General features: G+C 54.1%; 1 pseudogene; it reads left to right on the forward strand.

Annotated features, from left to right (window-relative positions):
- The window catches only part of LOC140697052 (uncharacterized), a 31,208-nt pseudogene extending 6,239 nt beyond the window's left edge, over window positions 1–24,969 (forward strand).
- Window positions 24,970–25,518: the final 549 nt, after the last annotated feature.

Raw genomic sequence — 25,518 nt, forward strand, 5'->3', positions numbered from 1 at the left:
GTCACTACCAGGGGCGAGTGCTCCTCTACACCAGCTGTGGGGCCTGGGGTTCTGGAAGCTTCCTGGAGCCGAGACTCTTGCCATCCGGAGCCCAGATACAGGCATGCTGTGGGCCAGTATGGTAAGTGGGGAGCGTCCACCTCAGGTCTGGGGGTCCCTGAGATCCAGCTCGAGCCAGGCACACAGTAGGTTCTCAAAAAGCTTTGCGCATCATGTTGGTGACATGAATAACCGTGCACCTGCCCGAAGCCCGGCGAGCGGATCCGTTCGGGGGCGGAAATAGGCATGCCTGTCTGCTCTGTGGCTCGGACGCCATTTCTCCCCACAAGCCGTGGTAACGTTGGTCCCTGTGAGGGTGCTCGTTTCTCACACGTGAGACTTTGAGGACGTCTTTTAATCAAACCGTGGTTTTTGAGTGAGTTCTTCTCTTGGCCTCGCCGCCTCGCCCCTGAAATTGCAGCGAGACGGGAACGTCTCTGTTTGTCTAAATGAAACCAGTAACGGTAGAGAAGAGGCAAGCAGGCCCTTCCCGCCGCCCCGGGCGCCCCAGGGCTCGTCGTCTGTTTATTCGGGCTTCACTTGTTCCAGATGCGCTAATGCAGCCCTGGGGGCCCCGGGTTGGGGCCTGTCCGGGGCCTCAGACCAGCTTTTCCCCTGGGACCAGTGGGTCTGGTTGGGTGCCCTGGCAGGTCCCGTGCAGTGAGGTGGTCATGTGGCAGCTGAGCGGGGTGGACAGGGAGACAGGAGGCCCTGCTGAGGGCACCTCCCTCCTGGGGCTCCGGCGGCTGAGCTGTGGCAGGGCCCCTCCTGAGACTCGTCGGGGAGCCCAGGGGTCTTTTCAGAACCAGCCTCCGAGTGGAGTGTGGCTGGCTCTCTGCCTGGCGTCCCTGTACCTGAGGCTTTCGGGGTAGCTGCTGGGGTGAGTGAGTGAGTGCACTTAGGCGGGAGATGGAGGCCTGGAAGGTGGAGGCGAAGCTGCCTCAGCTCGCCAGATGTTGACACCCCACTGGGCCCCGCGCTGTTCTGGTTCCGATGCCAACACCCCTGCCTGACGCTCATGCACGGTGTCTCTGTGAGAGGGGAGGCGATGAATGGGGCTCCAGGCCAGAGCTGCGGGCCTTGCCTCTGGGTGCACCTGCCTGCGTGGGGCCCGCCACCCAGTGGGCAGAGCAGACGGACCCCCATGTTCCCTGGGGGTCTTGGGTTTCCAATGCAGCTTCCATAATGTCCTTTCATCAAACAGATTTCAGAGACAGGTCTTCTGCACCTCCGCCCTTCTCCCCTGCATTGGAAATGAGGCGGGGATATTAATTTTCAACAAAACCCATTGGGGCAGGTGGAGAGGGGCAGACATATCCAAACCCAGGGGCTGAGGCCTGTATCTGCTTTGGTTCCCCAGAGGGCCCGGCAGGCTGCAGAGAGCTGGGGAGTGTGTGCCCGGGGCTGGCTTCAGGGAGGGAGCAAGGAAAGGCTCTGCCCTGTGACATTTATCCCACAGCTGGCATCTGCTGAGCCGCCTGCAAACACAGTGATGTGGAAGAGAGGCCTGGGAGGGGGCTTCACAGAGGGCAGGGTGCGGGCTCCAGGGTGTCGTGTCCCGAGCTTTCCAGCAAGCTCTGTGGAGCTTGTCTGAGCCAAGTGCCCATGGCTCCTGGACGCTTTCCCCGGGAACGTCTCAGGACTCCCTCGAGGGGGGCTGAGCTGAGGGCACAGTCAAAGTGGCAGGACCCCAGCCAGCCCCAGACTCTGCCAGCCCCCCGCGCCACCCCACCAGCATCTGGGATGGCCTGTCTTTGGGCTGTGTTGTACCTCAGAGGCACTTGTGGACGCCTAGTCTCAGGCAAAGACATATTTTGCGTTTTGCATCTCATTAAGTAGAAAAGAGAAAAATAGGTCAAATTCTCCATTAAAGAAGTTGAAACATAACATCGTCCATCAGCCTTGCAGCTGATCACCCCAGGAATTGCAGAAAGGCTATCATTAAGTGTTGAAAGAGACGATCATTTTCAGGAAAATTCTTTTTTGATGGATTGACCCATCCCTGAGCAGGAAGGGGGAGAAATGAGACCCTGGCCGGCCAGATGGGCAGAGCCAGGACCCCGTCCTCTTGGCAGAAGGGGGTTCTCTGGCCTTTTGTCATTGTGTGGATGTCCCCGTGGCCCACCCTAGCTGAACGCTTCCGGGTGGGCACAGGTGTCAGGGAGGAGATGGTGGTCTGGCCTGAAAGCTGGCCCTCCGGTCCCACCTGCATCCCCTGGGGTGGATGGGAAAGGGGGCTGAGGGCAGAGCCCAGCCCCTGTGCTCCCAAAGAGGCAGAAAGTACCCCTCTCACCCCCGTGCTCCCCCCCCCCCAGGTTGCCTGTGGGGCTGACTGTGGCTTTCAGGGCCCCTGACCTAGTGACTCCTGACTTGTGATTCAACCCCCCACATGTATTTCCAAGCACATTTCTCCAAATAATGTCAAAAACTGGCAAGACTTAGGGGCTACAGGATGCATGTGTTTCTTATTCATTCGTTTACATGAAGTAACTTAAATGTGTTTTTTATGAGCATTCTGACCTCCAGAAAGAAAGAAAAAAATAAAACCCACCCGTCCTTAATGAGCTGGCTAATGAATTTTTCCTTGAAAAGAGAAAGGCAGCTTTACACAGAAGGGGGTGTGGAAGGAGGCAAATTAAGACCCCAGCGGGTTAAAGGGCAGTGGATAGTGCAGAACCCGGTGTTGTCGGCTGGGTCAGGAAGGGGCTGGGCACTGGGAGCGTTTTCTTTTTAGAAGACTAGAATTTAACAGGTTGCAAATAAGTCTCAAGAACTAATTCTCCTTTCCCTCTGTGGTTCTGTGTCCAGTCCCCTGTCCTAAAAGGAGGAAGAAGCAAGTACAGCCTGGTCTCCCTCCCTTTCCCAGCGTGAGCAGATGGAACATTCTGGAAAAGGGTTGGATCTTTCCATATGGGGGCCTCTCAAGCATGGGGTTCCAGTTTTGAAAGGGGGAGACGAGTCTGGGTAGGGAAGGAGGGAAGGCCGTCGGTCTGGTGCCCAGTTCCAGTGGGCCCTAGCGAATCCCGGCTTCCTCAGTGTGGCTTTAGGAAGCGGGGCCCTTTGCAGGGGATGGAAGGAAGGGGTGATGCTGAGGTGGGCTCCCCTCCTTGGCCTGGAATGAGTCAGCGTTCCAGAGCCGGGAGAGGAGGGAACGAGGGTGCCCTTGGGAACCCCATGAGAGGGGGCCTGCCCCCGCGAGCGCCCCCAGGCCTCGCCCACCTGCCGCAGCACGTACAGCAGTGCCAGCGGGAGGGGCCCCGAGTTCAGCGGGATCCGGCAGAGGTGGGGGGACCCCTCATCTGCGCCCAGGCCAGCTGCCTGGTGCCAGAGAGGTGCCCATACGTCCCGGAATTTCTAGTGTCTTCCCGATTTTAGACACTGGGTCTCTAATCCCAGTCTTCACTGTGGAAAAAGGATCACTAGCCACACTTTAGGGAACAAACAGTGAGGGGATCTCCGGACAGATCTGTATTTGCTGGGCCCCCTTTGCTCCTGGGGCCTCTGTGGTCATGAGGGACCAGGGCCCAGAGCAGGTGCAGGCCTGCTGGGCTGGGGTAGGCCCGGACGTGGGGAGGGGGTGTTGTGTGAGAGAGGAATTAATTAAGGGAGAGGAGGGTGGTGGAGGGTGTAGTCATGACTCTCTTAATTGCTCTCCAATTTCTTTGGGCTTAAAAAAAATCCAGACGGAGAGTTCTTAAGTCCTCCTTCCTGGGAGTTATGTGGGGGGGTGGGCCCCCACCACCTCTTGCCTGGCTTCTCTCTGCGCAGTGAATAGGGTCTTTGGCGGGGGCTTAAGGAGAAGACTCTTAGCCTGGGAGCTCCCAGGGCGGTTCAGATGGAAACAAAGGCCCAGGCAGAAAGGAATGCGGGGGAGCCCCCCACGGGGAACAGCCACCTGGGGATAATTGAGAGGGCCGCGTTTCCCAGGTTCTGGGAATGCGTCCTCTCAATAGAAGGTGCCCTTTCTTCCCATGAAAAGAAGGAAACCTCAATTACCTTCCCCCGAAACAGAGCGTGTGTGTGTTCCCTCCGGGGGCTGGTGCGGGCCCCTCGCCCTTGTGAGCGTGTCGGGAGCTCCGAGGCGCAGACAAGAGGCCGCACAATGTGCGTCTACGCGGCTGCCCCGTCGGTGCGACCCTGCACATGCCCGTGCCTCCCTGCTCTAGGGCTTGCTTTTTGCAAGCTTCTCAGGAGGAGGACTCGCAGGAGCTTGTGCCTGGAAACCAGGATTTGATCAGACCGGGCCTGGTGCCTGAGAGGCAGCCAGAGAGACAGAATGGGGCCAAGCAGACAGAACTCCAGGACGGAAAGCTGGGCAGGGAGGACGGGCAGGGCCCGAGGGCTGGCCGCACGGCTGTGCCGGCCCCTCCGGGCCCGCAGCTGAGCTGCCCCTCCCGCCCTGCCAGCCCCTTCTCTGGGCTGTCCTGTTGGGGGGGATAGAGTCATTCCTACCAGGAGAAGAAATTGGGGGACGGGGGCTCGGAGCTCCGCGGGGCTGGTGTTTGCAGTTAGAAAGGGTGAAGGGGCTTCCAGTCAGCAGTGCCCACAGCCCTGAGCAAGGGGACCCTTGGTGTTGGAGGGAAAACGGTTTGCACACCTCTGCCCCAGGCTGCCCTGAGGTTAACCTCGCTCCGGAGGAACCAGGGGCCCAGTCCCTGCCATGGAGACTCTCAGGACCCAGTCCTGGCCAGTCCCTTTGCTACTGCTGGCTTATGAGCCTCAGTCTCCCCATCTGTAAAACGAGGCTGCAGTCCGTCAGAGCTCTCCACTCCGTGTGGCTGAAGAAGCATGGGGTGTCCGTACTAGAAAGGCAAGGCCGTTTCACCAGAGGAGAGTTTGGATGTCTTCCGGTGCCCAGGTTGGGGCTCCACTGGCCTTCTTGGGAGCAGGGCATCCTCTCTGCCACTCGGGCCTCGTCAGTCGTAGGACAGAGTTGAGTCTGGTGCTCTGGGCACAGGATAAGGCAGCATCTCTGGAGCGGACTTCTGGACACCTGGTTCCAGCCTCTGCTCAGCTCCCACTAGGGGTGTGACCTTGGCCCCTGTCTCCAGCCTCTGGGCCTCGGTTTTCCCATCTATGAAATGGGGCAGTGCAGGATCGTGTCACCTGAGAGCCCTTGTGGCTCTGGGTTCCTCCCAGCTGCCTCTGGTCATTTGAGGATGGTTTGTTTGGTGGCTCTTTAGAGTTGGAGAGCTGGAGATCACTGTTTTACCGCTTTCCAATGCCCTCTACTTTAGGAAACCAGAGACCCGAGGGAGCTGGCCCCTCGCCTGGGGTGGCAGGCCCTGGAAGTGAAGCCCGCTGCTGGTGGCCGTGCAGTGGAGCAGCAGTCTTGAGCCAGTCCCTATGGTCAGCTTTCTGAGAACACAGATCGGATAGAGCTCTGGCCTCGGAGCAGCTCCAAGGGGCCGCCCACGTGCTGTGGTGCAGGGATTGTGTTTTATGGAACATTCTTCCAAACAGGTGGGCGGCTGGCCAGGCCTGGAACACCTTTCTGGGCTGTGTAATGAGCCTGGCCCTGTGGCTGCAGTCCCAGGCGGGTGTGGCTGGCGGCAGCATCCGCCGTGGCTCGCCCTGTGCCTTTTGTCGTGAGACCCTCATCCACACCTCTGTTGGCGCCCTGGCTCACTCAGCTGAGAACTTCCTGAAAAAGCCACCAGGGTGGCAAGTTCCGGAAAAGTGATCAGTCACTGGGCAGCACTGGCTGCCTGTCTTGGGCTCAGTTGTGCAAACATCTCTAGCTATCTTTCTGTGCGGCCGTGTGTGGTAATAAAGAGCTCGCAGCGCTGGGTCAGGCCTGCCCCCGTGATGACCGTGCTGGGCCCGCGGCCTTTGTTTCGTGCCCTTGGTTGCTACAATACCTGCGAGCGAAAATGAGGAATCGAAAAATTGCCAGCTTCAATTAGACCAGCCGACTGCCTTTCCCAGGGCTGCCTCTGCCACTCTAGCCATTAACGGTAAACATACGCCAAATAGGCCTTAATTCTCTCTAATTGCCCACTCCTGAAGCAAAGAGTGAGCTTCCAGGAAGAGGCACATGTAAACATCCCCACAGCCCGCCAGACTGAAATTAGAGGGCTGATGGGGGCCGGCCAGAGACAGGACCACGGTTTCGAAAGGCGTCACAATTACCTCCCCCATCTTCATAAACGGGCCCGTAATGTCTCGGTCCCCGGCCTTCACAAGGCACAGGAAACTTGCTCTGCTAAGAGCTTGCATTTGTCTAGGGAAGTTGAGAGGGTGATCTTCACTCAACAGGTAGGAAGCCTGAGATCTGAGGCTGACGACTGTTTGTATGAACTCCAGGCTCTATTTCTGGGAATTACCGTTTTGTTAGAAATCAGCCTGTTACATCTTTCCCTGCTCTTAACCTCCACCAGCTATTTGTAGCAAAGACATGCCAGATCAATTAGATCCTGTTTGCCTCTAGGAAAGAGTAACTTTGAAAATCTTGAGAGTTAGGGCTAGGATGGTCTAACCTGGCGAAGCCTCGGAGGATGTTTTCGGTGCGTCTACTGATGCTTCGTACGAGGAGCGTGCGCTCAGTCCACGAGTTTATGAGGTTTTCTGATCAATCGCTCGTGGAGGTTATTCCCTGGGCCCTATCAGGACGCCCTGTGCTTTCCTTTGGTTCTAGACAGTGACTCATCCCTGCAGCTTCTCTGTCTGTTACGGTTCCAGCCTGGCACCGTGGCACTTGTACGTCACTGCCAAGCCAGGGCTGGTGCATGTGGCCTGGAAGTCAGGGCACGACTTTTCCGGGGCTGCGTCTTCACAGAGCAGCCTGGGGCCTGCACGGAAGTTAATTAAGGACAATCAGGAACTCTGAGGGTTCAGAGGGGCCCCTGGGGCAGAAACAGGAAAAAACCCAGATGCCCCGAGCTGCTTCTGATCTCCCCGGTCCTGTTAACGACACCGAAGAGAACCAAGCCTGCACGACACACCAGAGCACTTTCCCGGCTCTCGGTCCCACGGGAAGTGGTAGTGCCTGTGGTCTTGCTGCGCATGCAGGGTCTGTCTGCAGGCCTGCGGTCACCTTAGGACCAAGGTGACGATGAGAAGGGCCCCCTTCCCACAGGCGCTCCTGGGGTCCCCCCCCAACAGGTGCTCCCAGGCTCCCGGGGGACTGGAGACTGTCTGGGTGGCATCCAGCACACACCAGGGACCCAGAGAACCCTCAGATAACCAGAGTCTACCTTTGGTCACCATGAGCTGATGACTGCTTAATTAGCACTTATTTTTAAAAAAAACTGTATTTTTTATTGACGTGTAGTTGACTTACAGTGTTAGTTTCGGGTGGACAGCAAAGCGGTTCTGTTATACATACACACGCAGATGCATATTTCTTTTCAGATTCTTTCCCAATGCAAATCATTGGAAACAGTTGAGTCTAGTTCGCTGCGCTCTGCAGTAGGTCCTTGTTTATCTATTTTCTATATAATAATGAATGGACAGTTATTTTTTTGAAGACTCATTGTTTCTTGGTGATAAGATGAACCAGTTAGGGGAAAACAGTGTTTGGGAAGCTCGAGGCCAGGGAAGGACTCCTTAGGAGGGTTGGAAGCAAGGTGTGTGCCTCCTACGTCCTAGCCAGGTCTTGGGCATCCCAGGGAGTGAATGACTGGGAGTGAGGGGCCATGACAGTGGGGTTGGGGGGCCCAAATGGCTTCAGTCAAACAGGGCAGTGGGAACCCTTCCTCCGCGTTCCTTGACGGTTCCTTGGAGGCCAGGGGGCCCCGTGTCATGTCACCCCAATCTCTGGCTCTGCCCTACCACCTCTCAGGGCCGATCAGACCTCAGCCACCACTGGCCACCTGGCGGCCACACCTCCTTGCCTCCACTAGCGTCTTCGGAACATGTATTCAAATCAACTCGCTGAAACAGTTTTTGGTAATGACTAGAGTCTTTCTTTCCTGAGAAGTTTTAGATTTACAGACAAAGTGGCAAGCAGAGAGAATTCCCCTCCCCACCCCCACCCCCATTTCCACGGTTGTTAACACCTGGCACGAATGTGGCAGAGTTGTTACAACTGATGCGCCAACCTGGAGCCACAAGCTGGAGTCTGTCGTCCACGCCGTGAGAGGCCGCCCTGCGCCCTACAGTCTGGGTTTTGACAGACGTACGATGCCGTGTTTGTCACTATTCACCTCTTTTTGTCTGTTTGTTTGACTTTAAGGCAGATGCTTGACATCAAAGGCTTGGTGTGCCTGGTCACGGCTTTTCTGTGGTGCCGATGAAAGTGTTTGTGGAATTTTTAAAGTGAAGATGTCTGTCCAGGCAGTGTGGTCTTCCACATCCCAGGGTTTTAGGACGCATTGCCCGTTAAAGACCCCACAACCCTAGTGTGGTCCACAATCCACTTCTCTAGTCTCATCCAGTGCCCGCTGCCCAGCGGACCCCCACCCTGAGCACGTGCTCACGTGGCTTGGCTGTGCTCCCACAGTGGCCTGCCTTCCTGGTGGAATGCCCTTCCAGGGAACCTTCTCCCCAGCCTTTGGGTGTGCCCAGCTCAGCTGTCGTTCATGCAGATGCTCTAAACCTTTGGGGTCCATACAGTGGCACTTAGCATCAGCGGTAGCACCAACAACCCAGGGGCTCTTGGGTTGGGGCCACGTTCCCTGCCGTCACACCTGCCCTATCCCTCCGCGTGCCACTGAGGCTGGGCTGCGGAGCTTGGCAGGGGAGAGCATGAGCGAGCGAACGCAATGGAAAGACACCTGCTTGGTGGTGTCACCAGCCCCACGCTTGCTAGAAGTTGGGGCTTCTCTGCATCCGTTGGGTGAGATTCTATTTCAGTGACCCCATGTTTTCTTATTCCAGCTGAAGACAGCACCTGGAATCCTCCATGGGAAGGGACCTCGGACACGCGACCCTAGCAGCCTCCAGCTCGAAAATCGTAAGTTGCTGGAGGGTGGGGAGCGCATCTGTGCGGGTCACCAAGGGCGGTGGGTGCCACCCAGAGCGGCCTTGTGGGAGGGACTGGTCAGCACTGGTCGGTGGTCCGCTCACAGGGAGATGGGTGCCCAGCGGGCCCAGTGAGTGCAGCCCTGGGGGGCTGTGCTCCGAGGCAGGACCCTCAGCCTCCTTGTGTCTCCTCTGTGGCAAAAGAATTCTATAGGCGGCTTCAAGTGCCGGACCCCCAAAGAAATTCTTCTCTTTCACTCCTCTAAATGAATGGCCCTTTCATTACTGAGTCTCCCTTTGGCTCTTGTGCCGCAGGGCAGACTAGGATGGAAGCGGCCTAGCTGGGGGGCCCTTCAAAGGGCCAAGGAAAAGAACGCGGGCCGAGGGACCAGCCTCTCAAACGGGCTTCGAGCGCCAGTGACCTTCGCTTACCCCCTTGAAATGTCTGGAAAACAGAATGGACAGATTTTCTGTCTTCAAAGTTTCCGGCTAAACCTCTTCAAGTTCTTTATTGTTTGGGACTGGGACACTTGGCAGTGGTAATGGGGTTGTTCCTTTTGTATTTGCCTTGAAAGGCCAAAATATTTTTATATTGCTGCAGACAAAGCCGTCTATTTTAAGATGAACTCTGTGTCCATCGTTTCCCACCCGGGAGACTGTGTGCACCGTGTGTGTCTCTGTGTGCTCTCGGGTCTTGAAACAGGTCTCTTATGGGGATGGCCATTCACAGGGGTCCAGGGGAAGTGCCTGCCCCGCCCGGGGGAGCCTGGGGAATCTGGCCCTCACGGCAGATCTGTCCCCGCCCCATCCATTTAGGTGTGAGTCCTGGGCGGTGGTGGTGGGGGGGGTGCTGGCTGCACTAACATGTACCGTGCCTGTGCCTGCGTCTGCCATGCGTATGTGTTAAGGACTGTGGGTTGTGCGCACTTTGGGGGTTCACTTGGTGGGAGGCAGCTGGATGGTCACAAGTACTGCGAATGTCGTCTTTTTCTGGTTGGGAGGTCATTTCCCTGGCATCTGTTATCTGGTCCAAATAAGTGAGTGGATGAATGAATGAGTAAAAACAGGAAGGGATATGCATAACCAAATAAGAGGTAAAGTAAGTGAGCCAGGGAGAGAGTGGACCCCAAATGAGATACCGTTGGAGGCAGAGGAGACCACTATAAAAGCTAATAAAACATTGACTCAGTAATTCAAATGTATAGCACCTAAAGTTTGTCCATACAAGAATAAACTCTAGATGAAAGGAAGAATGAATAAGAAGTGAAAATGCATCCAAGGGTGAGGGTGAGGTTCGGAGCCCCATCAAAGCAAAAAGATGCGAGAGGCAGGAGGAAACAGACTATTGAAAGGGAGAAGGAAAGTGGAATCACGCAAAACGATAAATGAAAAGGAGAAAGAGGATTTTTAAAATCGGGATGAGAGGCTATGTGAGGAGGACCATGTCCAGCTATTCGAAGTCAGGCATTAGGATGGATCCAAATACATGCTCCCAGCAGAGAAAATGAAACAACAGAGGAAGTTCAAAGAAGAGTTTAGAATGAAAAAGGAGGACCCAGGGGACCAAAGATGAGAGTTAACTGTAACCGAAAGTTGTCAAACTCTGGGCACACATAAATGAATAGATACCAAAATGAAAGCCAAAAAAATAAAACATTAAAAAAAATGTAATTGAAAAGAAATATGAGTGAGTAATGGACATACCTGGACTCAGGTGGGAGCATGGCAGGAGGGGTTTTGAGTCATCTCATCCTGGGAACTGAGGTCTGTTCCATGAAAGGATGAAAAAAAAACAGACAATACAATAAAATATCTAAATAAAAAATCAATAAATACGGAAGTAAAGGCATCAGTTAAGTTCAGAACTACATTAGTGGGTGAATAAACCAACATCGAAGAGAAGGCAGTGCTGGGAGCAGGGGTCATAAATTGTCATGAATCAAGGGTTCTGGTTAGTCTGATTCTAAAAGCCGCAGTTCTATCAAAAAATAGCAAGTCTTTAAATAAACAAGTAAAGGAGTATCTAAAGAAACAAAGGTGAAGGAAAAAAGAAACCAAAAGAGAAAAAAGAAAAAGCAATAAAGAAACAAACACGGGAGGGAGTGAGGGGGGAGGAGCGTGGCTGCAGGCATTCCTGATGAGCGTGTTGGAGGCTTGTAATTAATCCCATCTGGGTACCAAAGCGCCAGGGGAATGAAAGAAGACAAGTGAACAAAGTGAGAAAGGAGGAGATATGGAAAGCTGCAACAAAAGAGGGAGAGAAAGAGTGAGGAGGTGATAGTGACCATGCATGAATGGGGAGGTCCTGGAGGGTGACGAGAGGAATGGTAATAAGGACCGGCACCGGCTGTGGGTCAGAATGGGTCCCGGTCTGAGTAATCACTCCCATTGATGGAGGAGTAAATGCCTCATGAAAGGGAAGAAAACGGGAAGGGAGAATGGTGTGGAAGGGTGAATGCAGGGAGGAAGGCCTTCGTGACAGACGTGGAGCTGCAGGTGCCGGGGACGTGGGGGCAGTGTTTGCAGGTGGCACGCCGACTCAGCTGTCCGTGGCCACTGGGCTCCGGAGCACACGAGAAGTCAAGAAAGGAAGAGGGAGAGAGAAACAATGAAGATGGGGCAGAAATGAAAAAATTAAAATTCAATTAGAAATTAAAAATTAGAAGAGGACAAAGGTGGTATGTTAACAAACAGACAGGTAAATACATTTAGAAGAGAGAGCTGTTTTGGGAATAAGAATGAGAGGGGGCCTGAAGCAAGTTCACTGATGAATTCACATCTGGGCTTCTGAGATGGGCCACTGCCCACCCAACCAGGAGGCAGCTCAGAGCTGAAACACGTTAAGGGAGGACCTCAGTGGGGCCAGGGAGGGCAGGACCCACTGTCTATAGATGATCATGTATCCAATTAGGTGCACCTGCCATGTAGGATTGTAAAAATAATGACTGAAAAGAGTCAGCCTGAATGAATGCATGAATGCATGAATGAAGGAATGAATGAGAAAAAAGCTTTGCAGTGACCAGGGAGGTGGCGGTTGCAGAAGGGGGTTGGAGTTCATCCAAGCCTGATCTCCAAGAGGAAGAAAGGCAGTAAAGAAAAAAAAAAAAGATTTAAAGACTGGTAGGGAAGAAAAAAAAACAGTTAAGATGGGGGAAAAATAAAAATAAAAGAGTAAAAAGATAATAAAAGAAAATAATAAACAGGTAGGTCGGACAATGAAGTCTATGAGAGGGGACGGGTTTAGCACAGAGCATCCACATTAATTCAAATCTGGTCCCGAAGTTTATAAATAATAAAAACAATATGATAAATAAAAGCCTAAAGGAATAAATGCATGCATTCCACGAGAAGGCAAGGAAAAGAGTTTGAAGAATTGCAGGGAAGACTGGGAGAAAGAAAGATGTGGGAAAAGAAATTAAAATAGACACGTGGAGGAACTGACACTTACTGGATAAGAACTTCAAGAGAATAAACACATATTATTCATTAAATATAATAAGTAGTCAAAGCTGAGGTTCATCAGTAAGAAAACACAAACCTTGAAGGAAAAAAATGGGGTAAATAGGGGGATGGTTGTGTGAACGAATGGATGACAAAGATGATTTTAATTAGTTCACGTCTGCACCTGAGGCTCCTGAGAAGAAAAGAATGCAAAAAAGAGCGAGGAAGGCGGGGACATCGAAAATTATGACAAGATGGATATTAGCAATAAAAACATATTGAATGAATAAGTAAATACATACATAAATCTATGAGCGAGAGGACCGTGCTAGAACAAAAAAAATAAGGAGGTGCCATGAGCCAGGAATTATGACTGGTTCAAAACTGGGCTGCGGAGGTAGTTAAATAAATCCTGAAGCAAACCAGCAGTACAAGGAATTAACGAACAGAAGGGGCCCCGCGTGGACAGGGGCTGAGGAGGCTCGGGAACCACAGATTGTGGTTAATCCAGTTCTGTGCACCTGAGGTCCATAAATAAAAGAATAAATACCGAAATAAAAGAGTGACAGAAAGAATGAACGGACCCAGGAACGACTGAATTAGAAATGGAAATGCCTGGCGCGGCCAGGAGCGCGTGGCCCATGGGATTGTCGCTCATCTCACTCCCAGCACCTGAGGTTCCTCAGAGAGGCAAGATGCAAGGAAGAGAAGTGTCAGAGAGTCAAAGAAAGACATGAGGAGAGGCAGTGTGAGACTAAGTGGAAGAGAAAGGGCGTGGGGTGGGGGTGGGGCGGGGAGCCGATGAAAGCACACCCAGGCCGTGGGCGTGTCTGCACGAGCGAGCTCTGAGGATCAGGGCCGAGGTCGGCACTAATCCTCGTGATTGATGAGCTCATCCAGCCCCTGCTTCTAGGGCAAGGGAAAGTGGAGAGAACTGGAAAAAAGGGAGCAGAGGAAAGATGATAAACAAACGACCCAGGTGATCAGTGCTTAGTTGAGAGAGGTTGTCTAAACAGGGATTAGAATTAATTTACATCCATACTCCTTAAGTAGGTGAATAATACATCACTCCTTTCCAGGAATAGATGAAAAAGAGAGGAAATATCCGGCCCAAAGACAAGGCTGCATCTTCCAGTCTTTTATTATCTGTATATAATCAAATATAGGCACTTGAGGTCCATGAATAAAAGAATAAACACCAAAATGTAAAAGGTGACCAAATGCCCGGAAGAAAGATCGAAAAAGCAAATAAAGACGTGTGCCAATGATGGTTATTTTGCCCATGGAGTTTTGACGAATGAAATTATTTCCCAGGGGACAAATAATAAGTAAAAAAAAACCCCCCAAAACCAAAAAAAACCTAACTCCTAATAAGCAAGAACAGAAGGGCCAATGTGTGCGTGAGTGAATGAATGAATGAGAGGTGGAGCTGCGTGGACCAGGGACAGGATGTCGCATGTGGGGTCCTGACTCATCCTTCTGTGCACCTGGGTTTATAAGAATGAGGGGACATAAGGAAGAATGAGAGAGAGAATAAAAAGGAAGAAATAAGGAGTAAGTGTAACATATGACTGAATGGGGTTGGTGAATGGAGATCTCCACGAATGAAGGGCTGTCATTAATTTAGAATGGTGCCACCCAAGCCTGTGAATAAAGGCATCAAATCTGAATGAATGAATGAATGGCGGAAGAAACGGATGAGCGACTGGAAGGAAGAGGGAGAGGAAGGAAGGGAGGAAGGAGAAATAGAAGGGAGAGGGCGGAGGAACTTTCCTGTTCAGGGTCTCTGGGCTCCAGCCAGCTGAATGAAGTGGGTACCAGGGCGGGGTGGCTCTTGGCATGTTGTGTGCTTGTTTCATGCACTTTCCCAGCGGGGAGGAGCTGCCTCAGGAAAACCCTTGCCTTGGAGCGCCACTGTCACCTCCTGGCTGTGGGGGCCATTTCACATCATTACTCTCATTCTCAGTCTCCCCATCCGTAAACTTGGAATGGCATCGGCTCCCCGCTTGGACTGATCGTGGGGGCAAATGCTGTCCTGCCGGTTGGCAGTGCCCTGTCCGTAGCCCTGGGGAGGAGGGAGGGCTCAGGCCCTGGGCCCTGAGGAAGGTTGCGCGAACAAGAGATGCTGGGCCAGTTGGGTGTCTGGGCCCCTCCATGGGCGTGGGTCACCTGCGAGGGAGGCTCTTCCCGCCAGGGGGCAGCAGAGGGTAAGGGAGCAGGAGGCCCTGGGTGGTGCGTGGGCCCCGCCCCGCTGCGCCGTCCAGGGGGCGGCGCCACTCACTCCCAGGGGCTGCGCAGGGGAAGGGCAGGCAGGGCCACATCACCAGAAAAGAAACCTTGTTCCTGCAACTTTCTGAAAAGTGCCCGGGAGCCTTGCAGCTGGGTCTTCTATGGCGGGGGCTGCCTTCCCTACTCAACTCAGGGGGTCCCGGGGCAGGTGCATCTCAGCCTGGGTTGGGTTTGCAGAAGTGGTCCCTGGCTCCCGGCCCCCATGCCCTGGCATCCCCAGAGCCCGTTTCAAGGCCTCGCTGTCTTCTCGGCTGTTTCCGATGTACTCTGTATCTCGGCGGAAAGCGCGTCGGCACTGTGTGTTGTTGAACTTGTGCCCTCTCCCCGTGACCTGCTCTCTCGGGGGCTGTTTGTACTGGCGTTTCCGACCCCAGGGACCCCCTGGTTCTGTGCAGTCTCCTTTCTCTGTATTGGACAGGATTTGTGCACTTGTGTGTTGTGTGCCTGTGTTTGTCTACAAAAATGAGGACCAAAGTTCCTCTCAAACTTCTCAATTCCTGTTTGGGACATTAAAACAAAAAAAAAAATTGAATTCCTAGCAAGTGCCCTGAGCAGGAGGAGCAGCTTGGCTGGCCCCAGGACTCGTGGCTGGGAGCACGGAGGCCTCCGGGAGTCGGGTGCAGGTGGGGTAGTGTTTTGCCTGGTGGGCGGGGAGTAGGGAATTCACTGCAGGGGAGTTACACTCGGAGTGACTTTGGGTCCCGGGTGGGAACAGGGCGTGGCCGGCCACAGGCTCGAGGCGGGGCTGCAGCTCTGGTCCGGGCGTGCTCTGAGGGCAGGGACGCCGGGGCGCAGGGATCCAAGCTATAGGGTTTGCAGACAGGAGGTGCAGAGGGAGTGGGGGGTGGGGGACCAGGGGCAGCTTCCACGCTTTGAGCGCGGGCCCTGAATGGGTGAAAACGGCATTTAGAAGATGGAGGACGTGGAATTCATGTGTCAGGAGCCACCCTTCCCGGCCTCCAGCGCCACGTGTCTGGGCCACGTGAGCAGCGCCTTGTGGGCCTCATGTGGCGCTGGGGCTTCAGGGCTCTGCTCTCTTCCTCTTTTGGAATCTGGGAACTCCAGGCTCTGCCTCGGCCAGCCTGAAGCCTAGGGACACACTGATTACCCCTGGGGACAGCTGCTCAGATGAGGTCCCCAAAGAGCCCCCCAAGCAGCCCAGGAGTCATCTGTGGACCAGGGTGGGGACAGGAGGGGCTTGGGACACGAAGAAACTGGGAGGGTCTTTTTGAAGAACCCTTGTGTGCGCTTGTTTTAAAAGTCAGTTGAGGGTCAAGAAGACTTAGGAAGGATTGGGTGTCAGATGGGGAAGGGAGGGTCCCAGCCATGTGCACAGAGGAAGTACGGAGGAACAGGGGCAGACCTCTGGAGGAGCCTCCTCTCCAAGTCCACGAGGCCGTTGGGGGGGTCCCCATGGGTGGAATGGGCCAGTGGGCTGGGATCAGATGAGTTCTGTCTTTTTAGGCATGCGGAGGGCAGGAGGGCGTTGGGTCAGGGGTCTAAGGGCTTGGGATCTGATATTCTGAGGGCCTCTAGTTCTGGGATGCTGAGTTTCAGGACAGGCTGCAGAAGCCAGGGGTTGACTTTCCACATCCTCTCCTGTCCCGGTTCTGTCTGTGCTCGACCCACGAGGTCCAAGATGGGGTCTCAGCCCTCCTCTCTAACCAGGGCCTATCTCAAGTGTGTGTTTCTTCTTTTATTTTTTTCTTTTCTTAAAAAAGGGCAGATTTTGTCTGTTGGTGTTGACCTCCGCATGCACCCCTTGCACAAATCCTGCCCCTGGCGACTCTGAGCTACATGTCTCCCTGGGTTCTGTGCGACTCTCTCCTCCCTGTTCAGGAAGCTTGGCTTCGGGGCCGGCCTTCCAGAGAGCAGAGGATGGAGGCTGAGCCTCTAGGGCAGGTGGGCCAAGGGCCACCTTGTGATCGTAATGTAAATGGTGTGGATGGTTCATGACCTAGAGCAGGAGGTCACCCATCATCCTCACACGTCACTCATCTTTTTTTCTCCCCTTCAGATGCTTGTTTATGCGCACATGTTTTTAAAATGGACATCTAATTTTTTTTTAAAGAGCATCCATTTTTTCAAACCTAATTGCCATTCTTCACCACATACCCTTTTTTTTTACATCTGGCCTTTTCCATTTAATATTCTGTCCTCATCATTTTTCTTTCTTCCGTAGACTTTATCACCTTGCTGGCTGCCTGGTGTCTCGTTGAGCCGCCCTGTCAATCATTCACAACATCAACCTGCTATTGTTACTATTGCTATGCATAATTCATCTTTTTTTTTAATGTTACAAATTATGCCACAGCTAATGGCTTAGCACACCCACTTTTTTTTATTCTTGTGAATTATTTTCCCACACCTAGAAATGGTCATTGCTTCATGGTATATCAGTTTCTCCTGCTAGGCTGTGAGCCCCTTAAGGGCAAGAAGCTTGTTGAATTGATCTTTGTACCTCTGATGCCTGACATGTTGTAGATGCTAAATGTTACAGGAGTGGATGGAAGGGTGAATGAAGATGTGAATGAGTGAGTGGCTGATTGATTGGAAGAGGATGGGAGGATGGATGAAGATGAGAGCAGATGGTCAGTCGTTGATTGGCTGATGGAGGAGAGGATGGGAGGATGGATGAAGATGAGAGTGGGTGATCAGTGGTTGACTGGCTGATGGAGGAGAGGATGGGAGGATGGATGAAGATGAGAGCAGGTGGTCAGTGGTTGATTGGCTGATGGAGGAGAGGATGGGAGGATGGATGAAGATGAGAGTGGGTGATCAGTGGTTGATTGGCTGATGGAGGAGAGGATGGGAGGATGGATGAAGATGAGAGCAGGTGGTCAGTGGTTGATTGGCTGATGGAGGAGAGGATGGGAGGATGGATGAAGATGAGAGTGGGTGATCAGTGGTTGACTGGCTGATGGAGGAGAGGATGGGAGGATGGATGAAGATGAGAGCAGGTGGTCAGTGGTTGATTGGCTGATGCAGGAGAGGATGGGAGGATGGATGAAGATGAGAGTGGGTGGGTGAATGGGTCAATGGTTGGTTGGCTGTTGGAGGAGAGGATGGGACAGTGGTTGAAGATGAGAGTGGGTGATCAGTGGTTGACTGGCTGATGAAGGAGAGGATGGGAGGATGAAAATGAGAGTGAGTGGGTTGGTGGTTGATTGGCTGATGGAGGAGAGGATGGGAGGATGGATGAAGGCGAGAGTAGGTGGTCAGTGGTTGATTGGCTGTTGGAGGAGAGGATGGGAGGATGAGTGAATAAATAGATTGGTGAATGAACACATGAATTTCCTAAGGTTGAGTTTCTTGAATGAAAGGCCAGGCATTTTGAATGAATATTGACTAATGTCAGAAGGCTAACAGCATTTTACAAGGTCTGGCAATATATTAGCATTTTGTTAAGATATTGCTAGTTTATCTCTGTTAAGAAGTGTTTTTCTGTCATTTTTACTTGCATTGCTTTGATTACTAATGAAGGGTGAACATTTACATATGTATTTGTTTAAAAAATTGCACTTCATCTTCTGTGAACTGTTTGTCCAAGTCCACTGGTCATGGCTTTGTGATGACACTGGGCAAGGATGGGATGAGTGCCCTTGGGATGTAGTGAGCCCTTCATCACTGGAGGCATTCAAGGGGCAGTCCAGGCAGATACTCGATGAAGGTAGTTTTAAGGAGACTCAAACAGTGGGGGTGAGGTTGGCCTAGATGGCCCTTCATGTCTGTTTGACTTTGAGATTTGCTTCTTCCCGGGAAATGGGTGGTGGGATGACCTCTCCCATTGGGCAGCTCAGCCACAAGGAAGGCCACATCATCTCCTGGGTAGGCCTGTGCATTTAGGATTTATAATTTCTAACCTTGCCTCTGTAACTCGTGGGGCAGGAATAGCTCTTTGATCCTCCCAGGTCCAGACAACTTTGCCAGCATCTTGTACAGTTAGCTGGGGGACTTCCCACCTGTCCCGCCCACTCCCCTATTTCACCGAGAGGAAGACAGGCCCCCAGACCACCATCTCCCACCCTTCAGGGGGTCAGCTGAGGCCATCTGTTACCCTTCCCTTCCCAGTGTCCTGTGATGGGTGAGCAGATGTGCCCTGGGTCTCCATGGTGGTCTTTGGGGTGTAACTGATTAATGGGACGTGCTGGGGCAGGGCTGATGGTGAATCCTCCTTTGTTTTTTCTTCAACTGAGACAGTTCAGTTCCGTAATCCAAGGAGCAGGATGGACCCCAGGTTCTCCTTGGGTTTCCTCTCATGGTCCACCCCAATGCTGGTCAGAGCTCAGAGGTCATCACGCCATCTGGGAGGGCACGTCACCCAAAGAGGCCTCGACCCCGCTCTCCGGAACACCCTCTGCTCTCAGCCGCGGGCTGCGTCTCCCCCGACCCTCTATTATAGCACGAGCGCTGTTTGTGTGCATCAGACGTCCCCACACGTGTTTCCCCCGGCATCGGAGCTCGGGAGGCCAGCGACGATTCCCCACGTTAACCTGGTCCCTGAATCCGATCCGTCCATCCATCCATGCATTCGGCCTACATTTCTTGACCTGGTGCTTTGGCCTTTCCCTTTCCTGAAAGCAAACCTTCTCCTTTCAGGCGGGCTGTGTAGCGCCATGGGCTGTGGTTATGACGTGAACGCCCTTATTTTGTGGCTTCTTCCTCCGGGGTCACTGCTCTGAGCACATCCCAGCTGGATCTCATCCGCCACCGTCACGCACACGGCTTCCCTCCCACGGCGCTCTCCCCTGCATCTCACATCGCGACAGATCCAGGGCCGGGGTCCGAGAGCGGTACCCTCCCACTCCACCCCACCCCACCTGGCCCGTGAGTGGAGATGTCCCCCCCAGGCCACCCTGCCCGGTGCATGGTCCCTGCCATGAGCTTTGGCCTCAGCCCTTCAGCTTCCTCCACCAGATGGCAGTGGTTGAAACTCATCCCTTCATTCTCTCATTCCTTCATTCATTCAGTCACGGTCAGCAAACATTTTAAAAAATCAGCTGGTGCTATACTGGAGTGGGCTTACGAGGATGCGCTCCCACATCTGAGCGTGTTCGTGTGTTGGTGACGAGGCGAGACCCTTGGTGCAGCTCTGCCTCCTGGATCTGAGCCCTGTGGAGTCTGACTGCCTGTCTCCAACTTTGTTCCTCACAGAACCTGGTTGATCAGTCATCAGCCAGCCGTGTTCCCGGGTGCTCAGAAATCATAGTCCGTAGCCTCAAGTGGCAGGAGGAGAGCTGGGGGGTCCGAGATGAGCGGCTGATTCTGGCTGCGAGCCGGCTTTCAAGTCATTAGAACACCTTGATCTTGTACGAAGGGGATCTTAGAGCCATTCCTGTCCCTTTGAGATTTCGTTAATTCTGGGCTCTAATTAGAGAAAATGGGGGAGATGATTGCTCATTTGGAGGGCAAGGATCATGACCCCTGTGGGGTCTGCACAGAACAGTCCACTGGTGCAAGAGGGCATCTGAGGCGTAGCACGCTTGGCAAACTCTGGAAGCAGCCCCCAGCATCCACGCAGGTCCCAGGCCAGGCGGGACCCGCTCTTGGCTCACTGCTACCTGCTTGGGACGAGGTGTGGGTCTTGGGGGCTCTACTTAGAATTCTGTATTTTGTTTGTTGCACTGGGAAGTGGGCGTAGTGGACAAAGCCAGGACCCTGGAGCTGGACAAACGTGTGTGGTTTATGATGACAGCTTGAGCCTGTCTTCTGGGGGGAACCATGGCACCCACCTCGCAGGGCTGTTGTGAGGACCGATGTAACCAGGATTTTGAACTGTGATTCTGAAAGGGCGTGCGCGTGCCCCCGGGGGTGTGCTGGGGTGGGATGAAAGGCCAGGAGGGGTAGCCTGATTTGGGCAGATTAGTGGGAAATCACTTTGCCAAACATGAGGGGGCTGTTGTGGGATAGGATGCTGTGTTTGTATGGCATTCTCAGGTTCGATGGGAGTCATTTGGACAGGAACCTTTGGATGAGGGGAATGGTGACCCCTCTGGGCAACGCCCCGACCCCCTGGGGTACGCGTTCACACTCGCCTCTGCAGGAGGCTGGAAGGCCCCGGCTGTGTCCTTCCTACCACTGTGTCTGGCCTGTGGGCAGCGCTTCCTCTAGGAGAGACCCTCCTAGCAGTGTCCTTCCCCCAAAACATTAGGCCCCAGCTGCCAAAGACACTACACGTCCTCTCCCTAAGGTCCCCTCTCCCAGTTAACAACATTTGGGCACAAATGCCAGCAGCCAGGGTGCCTAACACAGCTCCAGGCCAGTGGTAGGGGTCGCCTTCCACTTCTGTTGAATGGGTGGATGGGTGGCGGTCAAATAACAAAACTGTAATCAAATGCAAGCGGTGGTTGCTTATAACTTTACTAAGAGATTGTATTTCTGCTCCCAATTAACCTGTTAACAATCGGTGTGCTCTGTCTTACGGACTTATGTATGATGTGTGTTGTGTGAAAACCAGGACTCTTGTTTCGTGTGACACTTGATGGAACTTTAGCTGTCCGAGGAACAAGTCAGTGTTTTGTGTTAGAAACTAGAATCTGGGGGGCGCTTAACTCACTGGGTCATGTTGGGCAAGTCATTTCCTTCTCTCTGACCCATGGTCTCCTTTTCTCTAAGCTGTGCCCTGGTCACCAGAAAGCTTAACTCATGGGGTTGTTGTGAGGGCCAAGGCCTGGGTGAACTGTAACAGTGCTAATGAAATGCTGGCTCTTGCTGGCAAGGGTCGTGTGCTGGGGGCTGTGTCGAAAGGAACAGGGAAGGCTTTGATGGATCTAAGTGAATAAAAAGTCAGCCTTGACCTTACACTAAGATTGTATTTCCAGCAGTCAGTGGGATGTGTAAGGCAGAGGTGGGCAGCCTGGAGGCGTTCAGCGGTGTGGGCCCGGGGTGAATAGCGGTTTGGTTAATGAGTGATGCTTTCTACCTGCCTCGGAGCCTCCCTCCCGCTGCCCTCCCCTCCCGGGCTGCTGCTCATGTGCAGGCTGAAGGTGACGGCTTTGGGTTTGCCCTGCCTGTGATGCCAGTCTGCCTAGGGGGCTTCTGCAGATGTCCTGAAGGTATTTTCAAGGGAGGAAGAGTGAGGGGCAGTTTAGAGAGTGTGAGGGTGTTTTGGGGACTAAAACTCCTTCTTCTGCCCTTTAGGGGCAAGGCCTGGCTTGTAATTTCCTCACACCCTCTTCCATCTTTCCTTGGCAGTAAGTTCACGAAATTAGTGTTCAGCCCCCTCCATGGGCCTTGATATTAAACACTGTGCCCTATAAGCTCCTTGCTTGATTGGAGTGTGGGCCCATTTTACAGATGAGCAAGCTGAGAATCAGGGACAGCTAGCTCTCAGAGCCAGGACTGAACAGTAGTAAATGAAAAGCTGGTGCTCTTTCAGCTCAACCAAACAAGGCTTCCCGGCGCCTGGGGCTGGTCTCCGCCAGCCTGAAGGTTCTCCAGCATGTCCCTGGCCCCACCATGCACCTGGCAATGCTCCTGTTGGGGGCACACTCTTCTAGGGCTCAGTGGGGTCTGAGTTGGACCTGGAAACTTGACAGAATTAGATACTTCCCCTGCTCTGGCAGGAGTCCCAGGGGACATCCCTGCAGGGGTCATTTTGGATTGGGGGCTCTGTGCGACCTCTGTCTTAGGTGTGTGGGGCAGCAGGATTCTGCTGTAACATCCTCAAATTCCGATCCAGGTGGGCCTGAGTTGGGGACCCACTCTGGACCCCTCCCATCCAACCCCTCCCCCTGTGGAAGCCTCCCGGGCCTCTGCCTTCCTCAGCCTTGAGGCGTTGGGCCCCGGCCCATCTTAGAGCTAAACTGGCCACTCCTCGCCTTCGTGGCCTCCACACCATGCCAGGTTCCCTGATGCCCCACTCCTGTGGGCTTTGCTGAGGGAGCCTTTGAAGGGTCACCCTTGGTGTCTGCACCGCGGCCACCTCATGTCCTTGAGAACTTGTCCGAAGCAGGTGGACCTTGCCTCGGTGCTCCTGAGGGGCCCCATGGTACGGACAGGTCGGTAGGGCCCTCCTCCTGGGGCACTGAGAGTCTGTGTGTAGCGGTCTGCTCCCTGATGGACCTCGGGCTCCTCAAAGGCCGGCCTCTGTGCCACCCAGGGATGAGGGACTGTCTCAGGTGCCCGGTGTTTTTAAGACCTCATCCTCTTGATGGGGGCAGGGCTGGGTGCCCGCCTCTGGAGGGCAGGTAGAAAGCAGAGGCTCAGTGAGGCTGTGGTCAAGCTGCCCTTGCACCCCCTCTCTTACTCAGAGGCCTGTGCAGCCCTTTCCTGACCCTTTGCAGCCTGTGCCTGTGCTAGTAGGTGCCTGATAGATGCTCACTGACTGACGAGGCAGGGTTTCTGATGGATGAGAATTGACTGTTGGCTGATGTACGTGGTGGATCTGCATGCGTTTCTTTAAGAGGAAAGGGTATGCTTTCTTGGCAAAGACTCTCAGGGCAAATCCTGAGGGTCTCTGCCTGTGGTGGGGGGCATGCCCCGGGGACGCAGCCCAGAGGGCAGTCACCGGAGGGCCTCTCCTGATGGGAACAGCTGTCTTCTGAATATTTATGGAAATACTTATATTGAGAATAAAACTTTACTGGGCTAAAATGTACTCATATGTGTTGTGGTCCAAGTAATTTTGATAATGTGACATTTGGACCCCCAGTGGGAGGGGATCCTGGCCTTAGGTCTCAGGAGCCCTTGCCCTGGGGATGGGGATGTCTTTGTCCTCACCGTTGGTGACAATCCGCACCGACCTGTAAGGCACATGCCCAGTCTGGGATGCACCCTTGGTCACCTAGTCGATGAGGCCCCAGACCTTGACTCTTTGCTCCTGCTCTTGCCCCCACCAAAGACCAGTGCCTGGGCACAGGCTGAGGGGTGGGATTCTGGAGGAGGGGGGAGCCTGGAGGGGTGCGGCTCTCGCCCACTTGAGTTCTGGTCCTGGCATCACCATCTGCCACGGTAGTGGCCTTGGGTGGGTTCCTTGAACCACCCCAAGCCTTAGTTTTCCCGCCTGTAGAATGGGTGCACAATGACTGTCCACTCAGGGGATGGCAGCTGTGTGCCTGGCTGCGCCCCACAGGCTGACTCTGAGAATCAAGGTCTGGGTTGGAGGCTGTCCAGGTGCCTTTATGTGCGTGTAGCCTGGGTAAGGTTGCTTGGCTGTAAGCTGGAAATAGTCACCTTACCTGGCGTGGTTATTGTTGGGGTCATTGAGATTGTTTATGTGAAAATAAAGGTGTTGTTACCTGGCACACGGGTGCCCTCACCCCTTGCCCTCCCAGTTGGCCGTGGCTCCCTGCAACCTGAGGGCATTTATTCCAGAAGCTCTGTGCTTTCTGGAACTGTGGCACCCAAGTGACTGCTGGGCAGCGTGGGGGATGTCAGGGAAGCACCCGGCCAGCTCTGGGGAGGCAGTGAGGGAAGGAAGGGTTTGCTTTTAAATACAGAGAGTTAACAGGTTTGGGGGGAGGGGTTGAGGCTGAAATAGGAGGATCAGGGAGAATTTTGAGAGACCCCCAGAGGAGGAGGAAGTGGATGTGCTAGAACATGCCCAGGTTTCATTGGTAATAGGTTGGACAGGAGAGCTGGGGTGGTTTCTAGAAAGGCCAAGACTTAGATTCTGGTTAGTGAGGTGGGATCCACCAGAAGTTACTGGTGCTTCTGAAAGGAAGCTGCAGGAGGAGGAGACCAGGGAGGGGTGGTACACTGGACCCCAGAGCTGGGGGATGCCAGGTAGAGGGGCAGGAGTGGAGGCTGGGTGCTCCCCTCGCCCCCACGGCTGCAGGGGCCAGGGACCTGGCCTCGGGCGCTCCGGGTTTGTACGTGCCCGCCTCCTGGGCAGAGCGGGCGTCCCTCCTCTGCCCGCTTCCTGTCTGCATGAGAACGCTTGTCGGCCAGGGGGCCCGGGAGCGGGCGGCCTTCATCTGCACCTGTGTCTCTCTCAGCCTCCACAGCCACGGGGACACCTGCACACGTTCCCACGGGACAGGCTGGACCCAGAGACTCTGGACGCGGGCTGCCCGCTGCAAGGAGGGGCGTGTCCTCCCCGCCTCCCCTTGAGTGGCCGCTCGCCCTCTGACTGATGGACTTCAATGATCTGAGTGTCAGACATGCGGGCTTGACCCCCACCCACCCCTCATGAACCCTGAGACTGGGGGGGGGGGCTCCGAGGCTCGCTGCCCGCATCTGTGAAATGGGCTCGGACACCTACCTCACAGGGCTGTTGTGAGGAAAGTGTGACGTGGTTTGAAAGTGCCCCTCTGGCGGCTTGGCACACCCTGTGTGCTCTCAATAAATGTGTTTCTTGCCTTAACAAAAACAGTGATGGATGTGCTACTAATCTGAGGAGGGGTGGATGTTGGGAGGCTGTCTGGCTGGGGCTTCCCCTCACCTCGGGCCATGTGATGGGGGGGACAGGGGAGCCAGCTCCCATCCCAGGAAGCCACCTGTACCCCGCCCATCGGGCACTCAAGGGTGATGGGATGCCTGGAGGCAAAGCTAACCTGGTGGGATTCTGAGATTGATGCATGTTTGAATGGACTAACCCGGGCTGGTCCCCCTTCTTCTAATGGTTTTAGGATGCAAAGTTTCTTTCCAGAAGGAATGTAGACAGGAGGTGAAGGAAGTCTGAGCTGGTCCCTGGAGCCCCAAGGGGCTGTCCCCAGGCTGCGACTCTTCCTCCCCCTCCTTAAGGGCCGGGTAGAGCACTTGTCTTGCTTAAACTAACGGTGAGAGGATGGCCAACTGGTCCAGCAGGGCCTGGAGGGGGCCACAGAGGTAGAGCCTGAGATGCAGCCCCTGCCCCGCTGGCAGGGGTGCCCCATTTTGCATCCCAAGACTCAGCTCAGGAAG

Source organism: Vicugna pacos, chromosome 6 (assembly GCF_048564905.1).
Source record: "Vicugna pacos chromosome 6, VicPac4, whole genome shotgun sequence".
Classification (NCBI taxonomy): Eukaryota; Metazoa; Chordata; class Mammalia; order Artiodactyla; family Camelidae; genus Vicugna; species Vicugna pacos.